The 18,742-nt window shown below is 45.0% G+C and overlaps 1 protein-coding gene and 1 pseudogene across 1 annotated transcript in view; one reads left to right on the forward strand and one right to left on the reverse strand.

The window, feature by feature from the left end:
* The window catches only part of LOC125436839 (solute carrier family 22 member 15-like), a 77,589-nt gene that overhangs the window by 7,960 nt on the left and 50,887 nt on the right, over positions 1-18,742 (reverse strand). The window lies entirely within an intron of this gene.
* Positions 8,806-9,200, forward strand: LOC125436840 (annotated as a pseudogene).

Below are 18,742 nucleotides of genomic sequence, written 5' to 3' on the forward strand. Positions count from 1 at the left end.
CCTGGCCTCGGCGCATTGGCCTTTGGACAGCCGCTAGCTGCAGGATCTCCCACGACAGCCCCTAGAATGCAAGACAACCTTCGGTCCTGCACAGGAATTCCCTGTCCTGTGTTTTTTGGAGACTTGTTCCTTGACCCTGCTCTTTAAGACGCCAGTTCTTGCATCCCGGATTCCTAGGGGAAATCAGCTCTAAGCTTCCGCAAAGACATTTGTGAAGGAGACCCTGGAACGCTGGGAAATGCTTTAGCAAATAGAAAGTGGGAGCGGGGAGAATCACCACTATCCAAGCCTCTATCAGAGGCATCTGCGGAAATCCCCTTACTTGACAGTCCCACTCCACACCTTTGGCCTGGCTTTGCCCTACAATGCCAGAATCGAAGAACTGCTAATCATCAGGAGAGGAGCAGCTACTCAGGGCTATCTTCCCGAGACAACAATTAGGGCAGCAATTGTAATTAGTCCGATGGCAATTACTAAGGTCCTTTCTGTTCTGGCGACAACAGGAAGAGCCAGCAAGAAGTGGGGTTTAGCACTCCGCGTGCCAAGTGTCTCTACAGGAACAGCAGAAGTTCCCATTTCAATTCAACACCCCTGGTAAGGTTGGCTAGCATCATTATCTGCACATGTGGAAATCCAAACTTACTGGGGTATTGGAAATTGAGGGTGGGACAGGCTGTGAAACCGTGAGTGATCAGAAAAGAGGAGTGCAAAGTGACTTGGGGAAAGACCACCATGGCAGTTTTGAGGAGGGAGAATCGCAGGGCTGGGACGGAGGCTTAGAGGTCGCATTCCGCGACTTGTGTTATCTAATCTAAGTTCGAGCTGCTGCCAATCTGCGTTCGCAGACAACCACTCAAGATTGAAGTGGTTTTGTACCAGCTTTCAGCCTGTGTAACTGCTCTCACCCTGACTCCAGTTGTGGAACTACTTTCATTTTTTTCAGGAGCCACACTAACTCAGCTCGACCTTAGTAGCGCGGAATCTCTGGTGCCAGGAGTCCCCCCATTCAGCCAATCACAGCTGGAGTGTTTGCGGTACGCGTGAGCTGGCTAATCAAAACGCCACCTTCGCCCCTCCATTCCTGTGGCAGTTTTTTTATAACGCGGTGTGGGGATAGACGAACATGGCCGAGAACAGCAGCCAATCGAACGGAGCGCGAAGAGGCACAGGATGATTCCGGCCCGAGCTGGGATCGCTATTGCAGTGGGAATCAACAATGGCTTCACTCCAGACTGTATCCTTTTCAGGAATCCGTCGAACCATTTTACCATGCGAATCGCCCAGAAAGTGAAGAGTGAGAGGAGATAGCTGTTGAGAAGGGACGCTACACTTCCCTCAATAGTCAAAGTACTCAATGAACATCATCCTACCAAGTGCTGGACCATGGTCAGAGTGCCAAAATTTTAGTGTGTGGAAAGAATAGAGGCATAGCTGCAATGGGGATATTCAAGCACCTAATGTATCACGGGCATGTATTGTTTCGGGTATGGGCTGGGGTAGTTCATGCTACCGGCACAACCTTCGCTTCACCGGAAAGAATAATATAAGAAGAGCCCCGCTGGGTCAGATACGGTCCATCTAGTCCAGCATCCTGTCCACACAGTACAACCAGTGTCTCTGGAGGTCCACTGGCGGGATCGCAGAGGCCGAGGCCTTCCCCGATGTTGCCTCCTGGCATTGGGATGCAGAGGTAGTCTGCCTCTGAATAGGGAGGTTCCTTCCCCAAATGACCTCTTCCATGCATTTGTCTAACTCTCTTTAAGGCTGCCTATGTTCGTGGCCTTTCAGCAGCGGCGCGTAGTGGTTGAAGACATAAGTGCACTCTAATCTGGAGAACTGGGTTTGATTCCCTGCTCTGCTGTGGAGGCTTATCTGGTGAACTAGATTAGCTAGATTACCTCTGCATCCCAATGCCAGGAGGCAACACACTATTTCACAAAACTGGTTTTGAACATAACATCAAAACTGCCCTGCTGATTGTGACCAGTAGTCCAGCATCCTGTTTCCTCAGGGCAACCAGTTCCTCTGAAGGGCCAACAAAGGGCATCCAGGTGGAAGGTCTTCCCGTGGGCTTGCCTTCCCATGCTGGTATTCACGGCATTACAGTCTGGGATGAACCTTTGCTGTGATCCCAACGCCAGAAGCTGCGGATCGCTCCACCCTTTATTAATCTTTCCAGCCCGGGTAGGGAATGTCACAGTTTAATTACTTCTTAAGAAGGGTTTCCTTTGACTGTTCCGAGACTGTTTCCCAACAAAAGAGGCCTCTGTCCATGTTCTCCACCCCATCCATCACATTACAATCCTCTACAACTTTTCCCCTAGACTGAAAAGTCCCAGGTTTCCAGCCTCATCGGAAACCTGCCTCAACTCCCCCCCCTATCCATCATAGTTACTTTCTTCATTCTCTTCCTGCTCTGCAATCTCCTCTTACAGAAGAAGTAGTTGGATTTATATCCCCTTTCTCTCCTGTAAGGGAGACTCAAAGGCTCACAATCTCCTGGGACCAAACTAAAGTTGGGACCAAACTGGGAAAACTTTGGGGTGCAGGGAATAAAAGCAGCAGCCTGATGAGGAGGAGGAGGAGGAGGGGAGGAGGAGGAGAAGAAGAAGAAGAAGAAGATGAAGAAGAAGAGAGGGAGGGGAGTTTATTATATCCCCTCTCCTGAAGGAGACTCAAAGGGGCTTACAATCTCCCCTCCCTCTCTCTCCCCTCCCCACAACAAACACCCTGTGAGGTGGGTGGGGCTGGAGAGAGTTCAAGAACTGTGATTCAGCCCAAGGTCACCCATCTGGCGACATGTGGGAGTGCACATGCTAATCTGGTTCATCAGATAAGCCTCCACATCTCAAGCGGCAGAGCGGGAATCAAACCTCGCTCTCCAGATAAGAGAGTGCAACTGCTCTTAACCGCTACATCACGCTGACACAAAGCAACCAGAACAGCAGAATTGGGAGATTCTGCACCTGGTTCAAATATAATGGGTCTTGGTGTGAAAAAAGTGTTTGGGGAAGATGTTCCCACAGAACTCGCCTCAAATGCTTCTAACTTTGTTATATTTATTGAACCTCGGTTAAGGGAAGTCACTAAACTGGCTTACTCTCCTTCAACCCGGTTTCAGACACTTCCCGCTTGCCTGTGTGAACTCTGGCAAGTGTTCTATTCTCGCCCCAATCATTATGGTGGAATCTCCATTTCAGTGATTCATTCATCATCCTTTTATTATTGGCATAGTTCAATCCAACTCTTTAATTCAATTCAACTTTGCATACAAAACTGCACATACACTTGCAATTCAGAACTTTCAAATATTGGTATTTAAAAGTTTTCAAGAACTTAGCCACTGCTAAGGTAATCGATGGGCCGCAATCGCTAACTTAAAAGTGAGTGGTCTGGAGTTTGGAGTGATTAAGCCTCGAAGCAACAAAGGGTGGATTAAAATCATGCACAGGTTACTGCGAAGATGACATTCCAGGAGGATATGAGATATGGTTTCAGGAGATCCATCCGGATTGGCATAAGTTAAAGACTATTCCAAGACATGTTAGATTAATGCACTTTCTCAAACTGCTTTAGTGCTCTCTTTGAAGCAAAGGAATGGCAAAACTAATTGCAAACAGTTGTGAAGGGTTTGAACACGCATTATTTTATGGAAGGAAGGGGCCAGAGGTAAGCAGGAAAAGAAAGTATTTTTTTTCAAAATTGGGTTCATAAAAAAAGAAGAAGAATGAATTTTTAAAATTATTTATTTATTATTGTTATACCTACCAACCCTGAAGGGCTCTTAAGGCACACAACCTAACTTCACAACAACATACAGCTAAAACTCATTAAATTGAAACACAGTGGTCAATATAATAAAGCGTAAGGCCCCATGATAAAACTCTTATTAAAACCCCTCCTGAGGTGGGGTGGGTCGCCATAGATGTTAAAGGGGACCCCTAATTGCATTCTATTGTAATACATTTTGCTACATCCACTTTTCTCTGGGGTTGGCAGTCTTGTAAAGAAAGTGAACTTTCCCAATTGTCAGTTAATGAGGCTTATTATTCTTAAGGTGCGATTCAGACAGGAATTTCAGAAGAGAATATAGTCCATATGACCAGGCTTCAGTCTGCCCTCTGGGAATGTGGGCATAGTCATAAGAAGAACATAAGAACGAGCCTGCTGATCAGACCAGAGTCCATCTTAGTCCAGCACTTCTGCTACCGTGAGTGGCTCCACCAGGTGCCTTCGAGCTCACGTGCAGGATGTGAAAGCAATGGTCTTTTCTGCTGCTGCTAATTCCGAGCACCTGGTCTGCTAAGGCATTTGCAATCTGGAGATCAAGGAGGATCAAGATTGGTAGCCAGAGATCGAATTTCTCCCTCCATAAATCTGTCCAAGCCCTTTTAAAGCTATCCAGGTTAGTGGCCATCACCACCTCCTGGCAGCATATTCCAAACACCAATCACAGGTTGCTTGAAGAAGCTTCCTTTATTAGTCCTAATTTTCCCCCAGCATTTTCAATGAATGCCCCTGGTTTCATGGGTGTATGGACATAGCTGCCATTTGAGTTTGATGTTGAAGGATGTTAAACCGTGCTGTATAAACTCTCACAGAGTTGCGAAAAGCGTAAGTAGGTAAAAGTTTGCAGGAGACACCCATATGTAGGGGTAATCCCATAGCCTAGAGGTGAACAAGCTGGTGAAGGTCGAGGCTCCAGGAGAATAGGGTCCAAGCCGATGTCTTGTAATCTGTGCTCTGAGAACTAGAAAAGCATGATGTTCATCAGAATTTTGAGGGAATCCAAGGAAATACTAATGGACTGGATCTTATCAACAGTTTGTCTTCCTAATTTTGAACAAAGCATCAGGAGAGTTTTCTGTGGATTCTCTAGGCAGCTGCCGTTGTGTACTGGTAAGTGTGTGTGTGTGTGGATTCTCAGATGGGGTATTCTCGGTGGGTATTCTCAGATGTGGTTCACGGTCACTGTGCCCAACGCTTTGCCTCCCCTGAAACCAGAGACGCTTTTCGGCCTGCTTGAGTCTCTGAACCCCAGATCTTCTTCACGGCCCCGATCTGGTTGTATTACCCATATATTTCTTCCATAATTCTTTCTATTCCAAACCTATTTTCCAAACTGTTTATATCTTTAGGAACTCTGTGGGGGTGTTTATTGCATCGAATCAAGTGCTTGTGAACTTCTTGATCCCTACAATAAAGATGATCAAATTTGCATTATATTCCTCTGTGGATTTTTTCTTCCAAGAGCTGATCATCAGATACATTGGCAATGCAAGATTCTTCCAAGAGCTGATCATCACATACATTGGTATCAAAGACTGTATACATTGGTATCAAAGACCCAGCCTCTTTGGCAATATTATTATTATTATTACATATTATTATTATTATTATTATTATTATTATTATTATTATTATTATTATTATTATTATTATTATTATAATAAAACAGTTATACAATGTTAAACAAGATCAATATGCTGGATTTTGTATTACATCACACGCCGGACACTTCCCAAGCATCTAGGACTGTGTGATGTATCGACGAATAATGGCGCGGCAGAGTCGAAGTAGGGTATTCCTTTGCAGCTGACATATGGTGATTTTGTCAGCACCACCAATTGTTTTGGCGTCGCTTCAAGATCTTTAGGCACTGCACCCAGTGTGCCGATCACCACTGGGACCACACCTTTACTGGTTTGTGCCAGAGTCTTTGTAGTTCAATCCTTAAATCCTCCTCTATCGTAAGTTTTTCCAGTTGCTTCTCATCAATCCTGCTGTCACCAGGAATTGCAACATCAACTATCCACACTTTTTCCACAATCGTGAGGTCAGGAGTATTGTGTTCCAAAACTTTGTCAGTCTGAATTTGGAAGTCCCGGAGTAGTTTTACGTGTTCATTTTCAGTGACCTTTTCAGGTTTGTGATTCCACCAGTTCATTGTCACAGGCAGATGGTAGTTGTGGCACAAGTTCCGTGAAATCATCTGAGCAAATGGCGGTTATGCCTCTGCTTAGTCCGCTCATGCTGATCTTCTGCAGCAGCCAAGTGGCGTATTCTATTGTTTTGGTCTGCTTCCCTTGCAGAGTCTGCACTTGGGATTCTGTAGTTGACTTCTTTTCAATTCTGGCGTTTGTTCGAATTGCTTGTTCTTGGGCTGCAAGAATCAAGCTCTCAGTCTCCCTTTTCAAAGTTCCATTTTGTGAGCCACAACCAGTGTTTTTCCTTGTCAATTTTGTCCTCAATTTTTTCTAGGAACTGTCCATGGAGAGCCTCTTTTGCCAGTTTTCTCTTCTGCTTGGTGGCGTATTTTTACGGCATCTCACTCTTTGTCTTTTGCCCTTGAGCAGTTTTCCTTTCAAGCGTTGACTTCCATCAATGTTGGTCCTTCTTCACTGTTTTTCACATAATCTCGCCAGTGCATGTTTCTCTCTTCCACCATTTTATTCTAATTTGCAGTTTTCCCTCTACCTCCTGATTTTCTGCAGGTAAAGTCTGCCCAACATCACTAAGCGGTGTAATGAGTAGTGATTGTCATCAGTTTTCTTGTTTTTTTCTGTCCAGATCATCCAGCTCTGCTTATGCCCAGTTCCTACAATTCCAGCAGTGTATCTGATGACGGTATGGCCCAGGTGTGTTGATATAGCCTTGATCAGATTCCCGCTAATTTGCTCTTCAAAATTTTTTTCTGGACCCTTGATATTCCTCTGCTGACCAATATTTTTCACATGTCCATGCTTGATGTTGTCCAGCTGTAGTATTCCCGGTATTTATAGATTCAGGCTTCGATTGCACTTTATGGTTTTTCCATTAGGCATCTCTACATGCCCTTACTGTCAGTAATTTTCCCTTTCTTCAATGCCACTGTATAGCATTTTCCTAAGCAGAACTCCATACCATGTCATTGCTGAAGATTCTGACTGTGTTGGTCAGTGACTGAATTGCAGTTGCTGATTTTCCATAAAGCTTTATCCATGTACAGCAAGTGTTCTTTGCGAATTTCTTTGCAGTTTGATAGCCCAGGTTTGCTTTGTGAAATTGTTGACAGTGGGATCATTGCAATGATGAATCAAACAATGGTGACAAAGTGAGTCACCCTGAAATTCCTCTCTGATGTTAATAGTTCCGTATTTCTACGTCTATGAACAACTCGCTAGGTTTTCCAGTGTTTCATTGCATTTTGAGTAACCTATAATATTTTCACAAACCCCAATGACATCCAGACATCATCATCATCATCAATATCATCATCATCATCATCATCATCATCATCATCATCATCATCATCATCATCATCATCATCACATATTATTATTATTACATACATATTAATAATAATAATAATAATAATAATAATAAACCACCCTCCCCCGAAGGGCTCAGGGCGGGTATATTAATAAACCCCCGAAGGGCTCAGGGCGGGTATATTAATAAACAGTCTGCCCTGAACTAATTTTCCCCACATTATTGAGAGACTGTCTCTCTCTCCTGGTCACATTTGAACATAAGAACATAAGAACTAGCCTGCTGGATTAGACCAGAGTCCATCTAGTCCAGCATTCTGCTACTCGCAGTGGCCCACCAGGTGCCTTTGGGAGCTCACATGCAGGATGTGAAAGCAATGGCCTTCTGCTGCTGCTACTCCTGAGCACCTGGTCTGCTAAGGCATTTGCAATCTGAGATCAAGGAGGATCGCGACAGAGGCCAGAGATCGACTTCTCCCTCCATAAATCTGTCCAAGCCCTTTTAAGCTATCCAGGTTAGTGGCCATCACCACCTCCTCCTGTGGCAGCATATTCCAAACACCAATCAGGCTATGAAGAAGGCGTTTCGGTTAGTCCAAATTTTTCCAGCATTTTCAATGAATGAATTAAAATGCCTTTAATTGTAATGAAAGGCCAAATCCACCGCTAAAGAGCTGGCGGCTGTGATTTCAAACAAAAATTAAATTATAATGTTCAACCTATTCAATCAAAGAAAGGGAAGAGGAAGAGATAACAAAAGGAAAGTATGAAAGGAAAGTAAAGGCAAGGCGAAGAGGAAGAAATCAGAAGAGGGAAGGCAAAACACAGATTCTATAAAACAAATAAAAGATAATATAAATAAGATAAAATAGAGAAATATGCGAATTGAGAAGAAACTAATATTAAAATGGTATATACACCTAAAACAGTTGGCATACATGATAAGTGGACCTAGTCCTAAATGTTATATCGCGGGGATAAAATGCAGTTTAGTATCCATATATGTGGTTGGAATGTCCAGGAGGTAAACACCTGTGGGAAAAATGTTATAATGTATATGGAAAAAATAATGAAATGTAAAAATAGTGCGATAAATATAGATCTATATTTATAGGCATACTCGGAGTATACAATAATAGAACAGCAGGAAAGCGTATTTAAACTTATGATCGCCCATGGTAACAGCATTAGGTGGAAGGACAAAAGAATCTGACAATACAGAAATGGTTGGAATATATATAGAACAAATAAGAAGTTGAAATTTTTTGACATAATGTCACAAAACCAGATATGGCAAGAAAAACAAAAAAGACATGAAGTGGATCTGACAGAGAATTCAAAGATCCGTTAAACGTAAATTGGAATCACAAAAGAAACTGAAAAAAAGAAGAGTAGAAAGAATGGACTCCTGCTGCTTCACATTTAAAGAAGAAAGAAGGAGGAGGGAGGGGAAAGGGAGAAAGGGTATGGAGGATGAAATATAAAGATATACATATGGAATCTGTAAATAATCCAAAATATCAATAAAAATTTTTTTTCCCACTCCTCAGCCGAAATGGCCAAGAAGAGAAGGAACAACGGCCGTGCCAAAAAGCAGGGCCATGTCCAACCTATCCGCTGCACCAATTGTGCTCGCCAAGGCCCCAGCTAGATAAGGCCATTAAGAAGTTTGTCATCCTAAACACAGCTGAAGCAGCTGCAGTCCGAGATATCGCTAGCTAAAGTGTCTTTGATTCATATGTTCTGCCCAAGCTCTATGTGAAGCTTCATTACTGTGTCAGCTGTGCCATCCAATAAGTAAGCAGTGAGGGAACTGCTCTCGAGGCCTGAAGGACTGTACCTCCTCACTCGTTCAGGCCTGCAGGTGCTGCACCGAGACCACCCCCCAAACCTATGTAAGGAATTTGCCAGTGATGTAAATGTTTAACATTGACTCAATAAATAACTTTAAAAAGAAGAAGAGGGAAGGCATGAGAGAGGGAAGGAGAAAAAGGGAAAGGAGGTAGATACAGTCAGAAGAGGCACTGAAGGCAGAGACGCTATCACTCTCACCCAGTTGAAAGGCTCAGCAGGAGGAAGAAGGCAAGGGCAAGAGATGATCCAGGCTATCAACCACCACAAGCGAAGCTTTGTCTATTGAAATGGCAAAAATGGATCCTGCAGCAGGAAGAGAAGGCCAGCTGGAGAGTGAATCAAGCCCTGCTTGTGGGAACAACAATGGACTGCAGTACTGTTGGCACGGGTGAGGGGCTGTCCCCAAGGCTCTGGAAAGGGACGAGAAGAACAGCAACCAGCCAGCAGCCTTCCAGGAGCTCCACTTTGTGACTTCTTCTATCCCCGTCTAGCACACAACATTCCCGCTGGGATCTGCACCTCAGCCTCGAAAGTAGCTTTGGGGGTTAGATGTGCTGTGAATGTCATCTCAAACCCTGGCAAGTAAGCAGGCATTTCAGAGAGGAGCCAGGCCAGGATGCCAGCTCATCACCAAACTGGGGAGCAGCAGTGGCTTAGTGGTTAAGAGCAGGTGCACCTCTCTAATTGGAGGAACTGTTTGAGGCCTGCCGCTTCTGAGCTGTGGAGGCTTATCTGGGGAATTCAGATTAGCCTGTGCACTCCAACACAAGCCACAGCTCAAGCGGCAGAGCAGGGAATCAAACCTCGGCTCTCCACACAACAAACAACACCCTGTGAGGTAGGTGGGGCTGAGAGAGCTGTGTTTGTTGTTGGGGGGAGGGAAGGAAAGGAGTTGTAAGCCCCCTTTGAGTTCCCCAACAGGAGAGAATTCTTCTTCTCCTTCTTTTCTCCTTCTTTCTCTTCCATGATTGGAAGTTAGGCATTTCTGAGTTTTGACATGCCAAGCCCAAAAGGCTTGCCATCACTGTAATACAGATTCAAAGCTTCACACTGGGCCTCAACATTGACTGCACCTAATAACCTAGTCTACCCCAGGTTATTATGAGGATGTAATGAGGAGCAAGCAACTGTCACTGCCACTGTGTGTTTTTTTTGGGACACAGGAACTGACAAACCTGATAAAAAACCTAGTAAACAGGTACCAGAAAATACCCAGAAAGTTAAGGTGAATATTCAGAAACGCATAAAGGTGATGGAACTACTTAAAAAGACGAGAGTTTGTGTACAATTTTTTTTAGAAAACTGGAGACATTTTATGGAATCTCTTTTTGAAAATCTATTCAAACAGAGAAGTAGTGGCAGGGTTTGAATGTGAAAGAAAACAGTAGATTGTAAACACTAGAACCCATATAAGAAGAGGAGTTGGATTTATATCCCCCCTTTCTCTCCTATAAGGGCTTATTGTGTCCTTTCTTCCCCCCTCACAACAAACACCCTGTGAAGTAGGTGGGGCTGAGAGAGTTCAAGACAGGTGACTAGCTCCAGGGTCACCCAGTTGGCGGGTGGGGAGTGCACAGGCTAATCTGAATTTCAGATAAGCCTCCACAGCCTGAAGCTGCAGAGTAGAACGTCCTGGTCCTCCAGATTAGAGTGCACCTGCTCTTAACCACTACGGCCACCGCTGTTGCTTATGATGGTCCAGTCAATGTTCTGGTTGCAACGCTCTGGATCATCTGAAGTTTCTGAATACTTTTCAAGAGCAGCCCTGCTATCATGCCATGTGTTGTATGCACAACTTAATCTAGTTCCCCAGAGAAGCCTCCACAGCTCAAGCGGCAGAGCGGGGAATCAAACCCGGTTCTCCAAATTAGAGTGCACCTGCTCTTAACCACTACATCACGCTGGCTCTTAAGAAATAACTATTGAATTACTGTTTAAATTATATGCATGAATCTAGAGTTAACTTTTAATCCAAGGTGAGACAGTTGATATATGATGTATATTAGGTTGTGGGTTTTTTTTTAATGTTTGTACGGTTTGGTTGTTAGTGATGTGTGAAAATAAAATTATTATTAAAAAAGCACCAGAAATTTCAAGGACTCACCTTTGTTTGTGAATATATTCATACCCATCCTTTCTCCTCTACGGGATCTGATGAAGCTTAAAGCAGCAGTGGGGAAGGAGGTTAAGAGCTCGTGTATCAATCTGAGGAACCGGCTTGATTCCCGCTCTGCCGCCTTCTGAGCTGTGGGAGGCTTCTCTGGGGAATTCAGATTAGCCTGTGCACTCCCACACACTTCAGCTGCGACCTTGGCTAGCGTCACACAGCCGAGCCTCTCAGCTCCCACCCACCTCACAGGGCAGTGCTTTGTTGTGAGGGGAAGGGCAAGGAGATTGTCAGCCCTTTGAGTCTCCTGGCAGGAGAGAAAGGGGATATAAATCCAAACTCTTTCTTCTATTATGCTCACAACCTTGGTGAGAGAGATTACTAACTATGACTGACCACCATCTTGAAGCCTAATGACGGCTGAGATTCAAACCAGGTCTCCTAGATTCTATTGTAGGAGTAACCTCCATGGCGCCCAGTATTCATGGACATGCTGGCAGGGGCCGATGGGAATTGCAGCCCATGAACATCTGAGTGCCACAGGTTCGCACACAAGGAAACTGACTCAAGCAATTCAAAACTAATTCTACAAAACCACCTGTGTTCTTTTCTCCAGTTTCTGGCTCGGAAAGACCTTTCCAAGCATCACTTTCAGAAGGAGTAGGTGTGCGACAGAGAATTCTCCGCAGCACTGTCCCTCGAGCAGTTAACAAACCTCAGCAAACAGGAAATGAGGAAGAAGCTCCTTGTTTTCCTTCCTGTGGGATGGAAAGATTAATGGATCTTTCATCCTCGGTATATCGAGAAAGGAAGCCTTGCGCAAACAGAAGAGGGTCAGGCTTGGCACAACGCTTATTGAGAACGGGGCCAGGGAATCTGGATGACCAAATATAAGTGGTTGAATTTGGCCCTCGTCCTGCTGTGTAAATAAATTCATTTTCCTTGGGATTGGCAGCCAATGGACAACTCCTCCATCTTTACCTTAAGGGCCGCTCTAATTTGCATGAAGAATTTACTTTTTTTTATAATCAAACGACTTTCTTGGGAAATGAGCTCTTCCCAGCATTCACATATCTCTCCCTCCCAAGCCAGCCACTGATAAGACAGTTCTACAAACATACAAGAAGGTTGCCAGTAGCCAGCCGAAAATAATAATGTACGGCTTCACACCTTGGCAAAATAGCCTGCTCCTTTGAACTGCTTTCCTGGTACGGACAGAAGTCCCGTGTGGTAAGCGTTATGCTGTCTGAAGGACCTATATAATTTGGGTATAACGCCCTCAAAAGCCTCTTCCCTCAAAGCGCAGTCACACAGCGATGTACATCTGCGTCGGCAAAAACTGCCTTTGTGATCCCACCAGCTGTTAGATTACACCAGTGATGGCTTAACCTTTTCAAAACCGAACAGATTGCAACCCCAAACCCACTTATATTGATTGCCAACATGGGCAATTTAACCTGAAAACGGAGGTTTTAGTTTAGAAAAAAACGGTTGGCTCCAAGGTGCGCATTACTCAGGAGTAAGCTTGGTGAAACAACCATGCAATCAGATCCTCTGAAGATGCCAGCCACAGATCCTCTGAAGATGCCAGCCACAGATGCTATTAAACGCCAGAGAATGCTGCTAGAACACGGCCAGACAGCCCGGAAACCACACAGCACCCAACCACACAGCACCCAACCATGCAATGCTTCAAATGGGTGAATCACAACCTTAGGAAGGTTTACTTAGGAAGGTTTACTCAGAAGCAAGCCTCATTGCCAGCAACAGAGCTTACTCCCAGTGTTATCGCCCAGGTCAGCCTAGATGTGTGTGTGTGTGTGTGTGTGTGTGTGTGAAGGTGATTTTCCTCGGCCCTCCCTCCACATGATGAACTCTTGCCCACAGAAAGGGTTTGAGTGCCACCTCTAGCACCCGGTAGCTAGGTTCACACACTGGATTGAATTCCACTATTAGTCCTAATTCTTCCCCCAGACCAGGTGCTCGGGAGCAGCAGCTGCAGAAGGCCATTGCTTTCACCTCCTGCATGTGAGCTCCCAAAGGCACCTGGTGGGCCACTGCGAGTAGCAGAGAGCTGGACTAGATAGACTCTGGTCTGATCCAGCTGGCTTGTTCTTATGTTCTTAAAATGATTCAATTTGATTGTATGATCATTATTGTTGGAAGCTGCTCCGAGCCCACAAGAGAAGGAGTGGCCAATAAATTCAATAAATAAATTCATAAATACAGTTAAACGTTTTTTTTAAAAAAAACGAGTCTGGAGTGGGAAACAGCAGAGCTGCCTCCTGGCCTCGCTGCCCTTCTCCTCCCGGAGCGCAGCTTAGCCTGGGGGGAGGGAGGAGGATCTGTGCTCGTCTGCGGTGGTTCTGGGATCTGGGGCAGACAAGCGGAAGGTCAAGCCAACCACCGCCTGGTTTGTATTTGGATGGGAGACCACCGAGGAAGTCCAGGTTTGCTATGCAGAGGCAGGCAACGGCAAAACCACCTCTGAATGTCACTCACCTTGAAAACTCCATGGGACCCAACTTACCTTGAGCGAACTCCACCATTCAAAATGGTGCACAATAGTTACAGCAAAGATCGGGGAACTGGGTTATGACAGTGACTCCTTCAATATGCTAACCTTTACTGAAACGTTTGCCCTCATTAAAGAGAGGCTGTTAGCAATGGACTATCAACAACTGCAGAGCTTGGCAAATAAATCTTGTTCGCCAACAAATATGTCAATTCCTTTCACGCAGGGATACCCAGCCTATTATATTACAGCGCTCACAAATCCCATACACAGGAGAGCCTATATGCTGGCTAGATTTAACATCATGCCATCTCCGCTACATAGAGGAAGACTTAAAGGTCTTCCAAGTGATAAGAGGTTCTGTACCTGTAGCATAGGACAGCTGGATTCCATCCCACACATTCTCCTGAACTGCGTATTATACCAAGAACTCCAATCCAGCCTGTTATCCCAAGCTATAGACCCTATGATTGATTATACTGAATCAGATGAAGTAGTTATGCTTTTAAATTGTCAGGATTTTCATTATTGCCTTATAGTGGCAAAGTTTTTGTCAGAAGTTTGTAAACTGAATGTATGACAAACGCGAAGTTTTTTACTATTCACTTTTTAACTAGAACTGTATTTTATACTATCGTGTATATGCCAATAAAGGCTTATTGAATTGAATTGAATTGAAAACTCCATGGGGTTATCACAAGTCAGTCGTGTCTTGATGGCAAAAAATGGCAACTCAGCAGGTGGGGGCAGAGAAACTCCCAGCACGCCTGGCTGACCTATCTACCCTTGACTGGCCCACTTCTGGGACCAAAACATCTTTAATTGCTCTGGTGGGTGAGATCTGGTGACAAACTCATATTTGCTCATCCTTATAGACCTGCAAGTCCTGATCCAGTTGATCAAACTTTACAGTAAACAGGGATAGGGTGGGAATGACAGGGCATCAGTTCTGACCTCTTTTTTTTAGTTTAGAGTTTCCATCACAGAGACTGAATCATCAGTATGGGACTTGAAATATGGTGACCCACTGGGCTCTGCCCAATTTTGGGCATTTACATGAGCCAGCATGATGTAGCGGTTATGAGCGGTAGATTCTAATCTGAAGAACTGGGTTTGATTCCCCACTCCTCCACGTGAGCGGTGGACTCTTATCTGGTGGACTGGGTTTGTTTCCCCGCCTCCACATGAAGCTCGCTGGGTGACCTTGGGCCAGTCACAGTTCTCTCAGAACTCTCTCAGCCCCACCTGCCTCACAAGGTGTCTGTTGTGGGGAGAGGAAGGGAAGGGGGTTTGTAAGGCTACAGTTTAGAAAAGCAGGGTATAAAAATCGACTCTTCTTCTTCATGCAAATCTTTCTTTTGAAACTGACCTGTCAGGTAGACTTTCTTCCGTCCAAAACGATCAGAGAGTTGGCCAAAGGTAATCACCCCCACAAAAACGCCGCTGAAGAAAAATGAGCTGGCTGCGCTGATCTTGTAGGATGTGCTGCCGATTAAAAACCACTAGGGGGAGGAAAAGGGACATTAGTCAAAGTCCAACTGAACGAAGAGTTAAGGATGCGGCAGCCAAGAAAGCCAATGCAATTCTGGGCTGTATCAATAGGGATATAGTGTCAAGATCGGGGGATGTAATTGTACCTCTCTATTCTGCACTGGTTAGACCTCACCTGGAATATTGTGTACAGTTCTGGGCACCGCAATTCCAGAAGTATATTGATAAGCTGGAACGGGTCCAGAGGAGGGCAACAAAAATGGTAAAAGGTCTGGAGTCCTTGCCCTACGAAGAGAGGCTTAGGGAGCTGGGGATGTTTAGTCTGGAGAAGCGTAGGTTAAGGGGGGACAAGATAGCCATGTTTAAAATTTGAAGGGGGAGCCAGCTTGTTTTCTGCTGCCTCAGACACTAGGACACGGAGTAATGGATTCAAGGTGCAGGGAAAGAGACTCCACCTAAACATTAGGAAGAACTTCCTGACCGTCAGGGATGTTCGACAGTGGAATTCACTGCCTCGTAAAGTTGTGGAGTCTCCTTCTTTGAAGGTATTTAAGCAGAGGCTGGATGAACATATGTCAGGAGTGCTTTGATTATGTGTTCTTGCATTGCAGGGGGTTGGACTTGATGGCTCTTGTGGTCTCTTCCAATTCTATGATCCTATGACTTCAGTTTTTTAAAATACAGAAACACCTCGATAGGTATGGGAAAGTATTAAACAGCCACCTTCTTCCTGCTCATCCATGAATACTCTAACCCAGTGGTGGCAAACCTATGGCACTCCAGATGTTCATGGACTACAATTCCCATCAGCCCCTGCCAGTGTGGCCAATTGGCCGTGCTGGTAGGGGCTGATGGGAATTGTAGTCCACGAACATCTGGAGAGCTGCAGGTTGCAGACTCCTGATCTAGACCCGAGGAAAGGAGGGGTGTAAATATTATAGCAATCAAACCAACAGCAGGAGAATTTAAAAAACAACGAGCTCTCTTCAAGTACTGACTTTTGCACACTGAAAGTCAATAATAATAATAATAATAACAGGGCAACCAGAAGACTGCGATCTGCAAGTTCACCAGCTATTAATACAAATACAATTCATTTCAACTCTGCCTTTCTCCTTCATAGGAGCCCAAAGTGGCTGACATTATTCTCCTCTATTTTATCCTCACAACAACCCTGTGAGGTAAGTCAGACTGAAGAAGAAGAAAAATGGGTTTACACCCCTCTTTTCTCAATCGTAAGAAGTCTCAAAGCAGCTTACAAACTCCTTCATGTGGAGGAGTGGGGAAACAAATCTGGTTCTCCAGATAAGAGTCCACTGCTCATGTGCAGAAGGGGAAAACCAAACCACTGCTCTTAACCACTATACCATACTGATTCTCTAGATAGGTAGGTAAGCAGGCAGGCAGGCAGGCAGGCAGGCAGGCAGGCAGATAGATAGATAGATACATGGATACATAGATAGATGAAGAGCTGGTTTTTTATACCCCACTTTTCTTAATATTAAGGAGTCTTACTACATGTAGCAAAAAATGGTGGAAGGCCTTTCCAGCTGACAACTATTGGTATTAGCGCTCTGTAACTTCCACTAGAACCCTATTGTTTTGCTACCTCAGAGGATGGTCACTAGAACCGTACTGTTTCATCACCTCAGAGGATGGTCACTAGAACCCTACTGTTTCGTTACCTCAGAGGATGGCCACCATATCCCTATTGTTCCGTTACCTCAGAGGCAATTGACGTAAAGCTGCCGCTGAAGTGAATGTGCTTGTGGACTTCGCTGCCATTGGCCGTCAGGAGCCACTTCCCAAACGCTCTCTCTTCGCTCACCGACTGGTTGCCATGGCTCCAATTAGCCGAGATCCCTTCGAGGTCCCAGTGGTAAGGAGGTGTTGCCCCCACCAGAGCGATGAGGATGGCTTCGCTGGCAACGTAGAGCTGAAACGACACAGAATAAGCCTAAAAGATCGACATCGGGACAAGCAGCCGCTGCTGGGCACTCAAAGAACCAATTTCCCTCATTCCGGCGATACGATCGCCCAAAGGCTCTTTGCCATCTGGATTAGGCTCGCTAGGATGAAACGTTGACAGGCTCTGCCAGTACCTCAGCTTCAGGAACTCCACTCCTGTCTTGTCAATTCAAGTTAGGATAAGGAACAGCTAACCAGAAACACAACTGGCACTTACAAGAGAAGTGTTTCATCTCATCTGCCTTGCCCCAAACCATTTGACACCTTTGTAATTCTTCTTTCGCCTGAAGAGAGATATTATTATTATTATTATTATTATTAACCAAACATCCGACTTTATTTTTTCCCTCTCTTTGACCTGCTTCTCAAAATTGGCCAGTGCTGTTCCTGATAGTCCACCGAGACGTTTTAAAACCGTACTGAAAAAGATAAATGCTCCCGTGAGTCCAAAATCCTCACCCCCATATTGACAGATCGCTCTTTTTCCTCATGATTAACTCCTTATCAATTACCTCACCAGAGGTGATTCTGCCGCTTTGGTTGTGACAGGATTACGCAGCAGAATTACCTGAGGAGAGATTGCCCAGAGCATTATTCTCTGCTCTTTGCTTCCACACTGAGAGGGTCTGCAGCTCAGTGCTAGAGCGTCTGCTTGGTACGCACAAGGTCCCAGGTTCAATTCCCGACATCTCCAGCTAAAAAGGATCAGGTGGTAGATAATACAATCTACCACCTGGAGAACTGCTGCAAGTCCAACTAGGCCATTAGTGTAAAAGATTTTGGCTGTCAGACAGAATGCCATACTGTTGCCCGAATTAAAAGGCTGATTTGCTCAAGTCCCTTTTTAAAAATGTTGGTGCTTTTGTAAGACAGGGAAGAAAGGTACCTTGGCGCACCTAGTCCTTGAAAGCCCTTTATTTGGTGACGAGAGAGAGAGAGAGAGAGAGAGAGAGACAGACAGTGAGAGAGAGAGAGCGATAACCCCATTGTCAGAGAAGAATGAGTTTATGAGCAACAATCAAAGTTTCTCCTTTCTTCTCTTATTTAAGAATGTGAATGTTACAGGTTCTGGGCCCAGTAATTTTCAATATTTCTGTAAATTATCTGAATGAGGGGATGGATGGACTAGTGCAGTGGTGGCGAACCTATGGCGCGGGTGCCAGAAGTGGCACTCAAGAGCCCTCTCTGTGGGCTTGTGCAAACAGAGTTGCCCCCCCCCCCACACATCTAGGCTGGCCTGGGCCTCTGTGCTTGATTATTAGCACTAAACCTAAGACCTAGTTTTGGGGAAGCAGTGTAGGCAACCCTGTTAAGCGCTGTTAAACCCCACTAATTTTCATGCGAACAACTAAAGCGCGATCCTTTACCTGGGAGCAAGCTTGGTTGCTGGCAATGGGGCTTGCTTCTGAGTAAACCCTCCTAGGGTCATGATTCACCCATTGGAAGAGTTGCACCGTTGTTTCAAAGCAGAGCCACCAACTACCACGAAGCTTACTCCCAAGTAACGCACGCCTTGGAGCCAACTGTTTTTTATTAAACTAAAACCTCAGTATTCAG

This window comes from Sphaerodactylus townsendi, linkage group LG07, assembly GCF_021028975.2.
Source record: "Sphaerodactylus townsendi isolate TG3544 linkage group LG07, MPM_Stown_v2.3, whole genome shotgun sequence".
Lineage (NCBI taxonomy): Eukaryota > Metazoa > Chordata > Lepidosauria > Squamata > Sphaerodactylidae > Sphaerodactylus > Sphaerodactylus townsendi.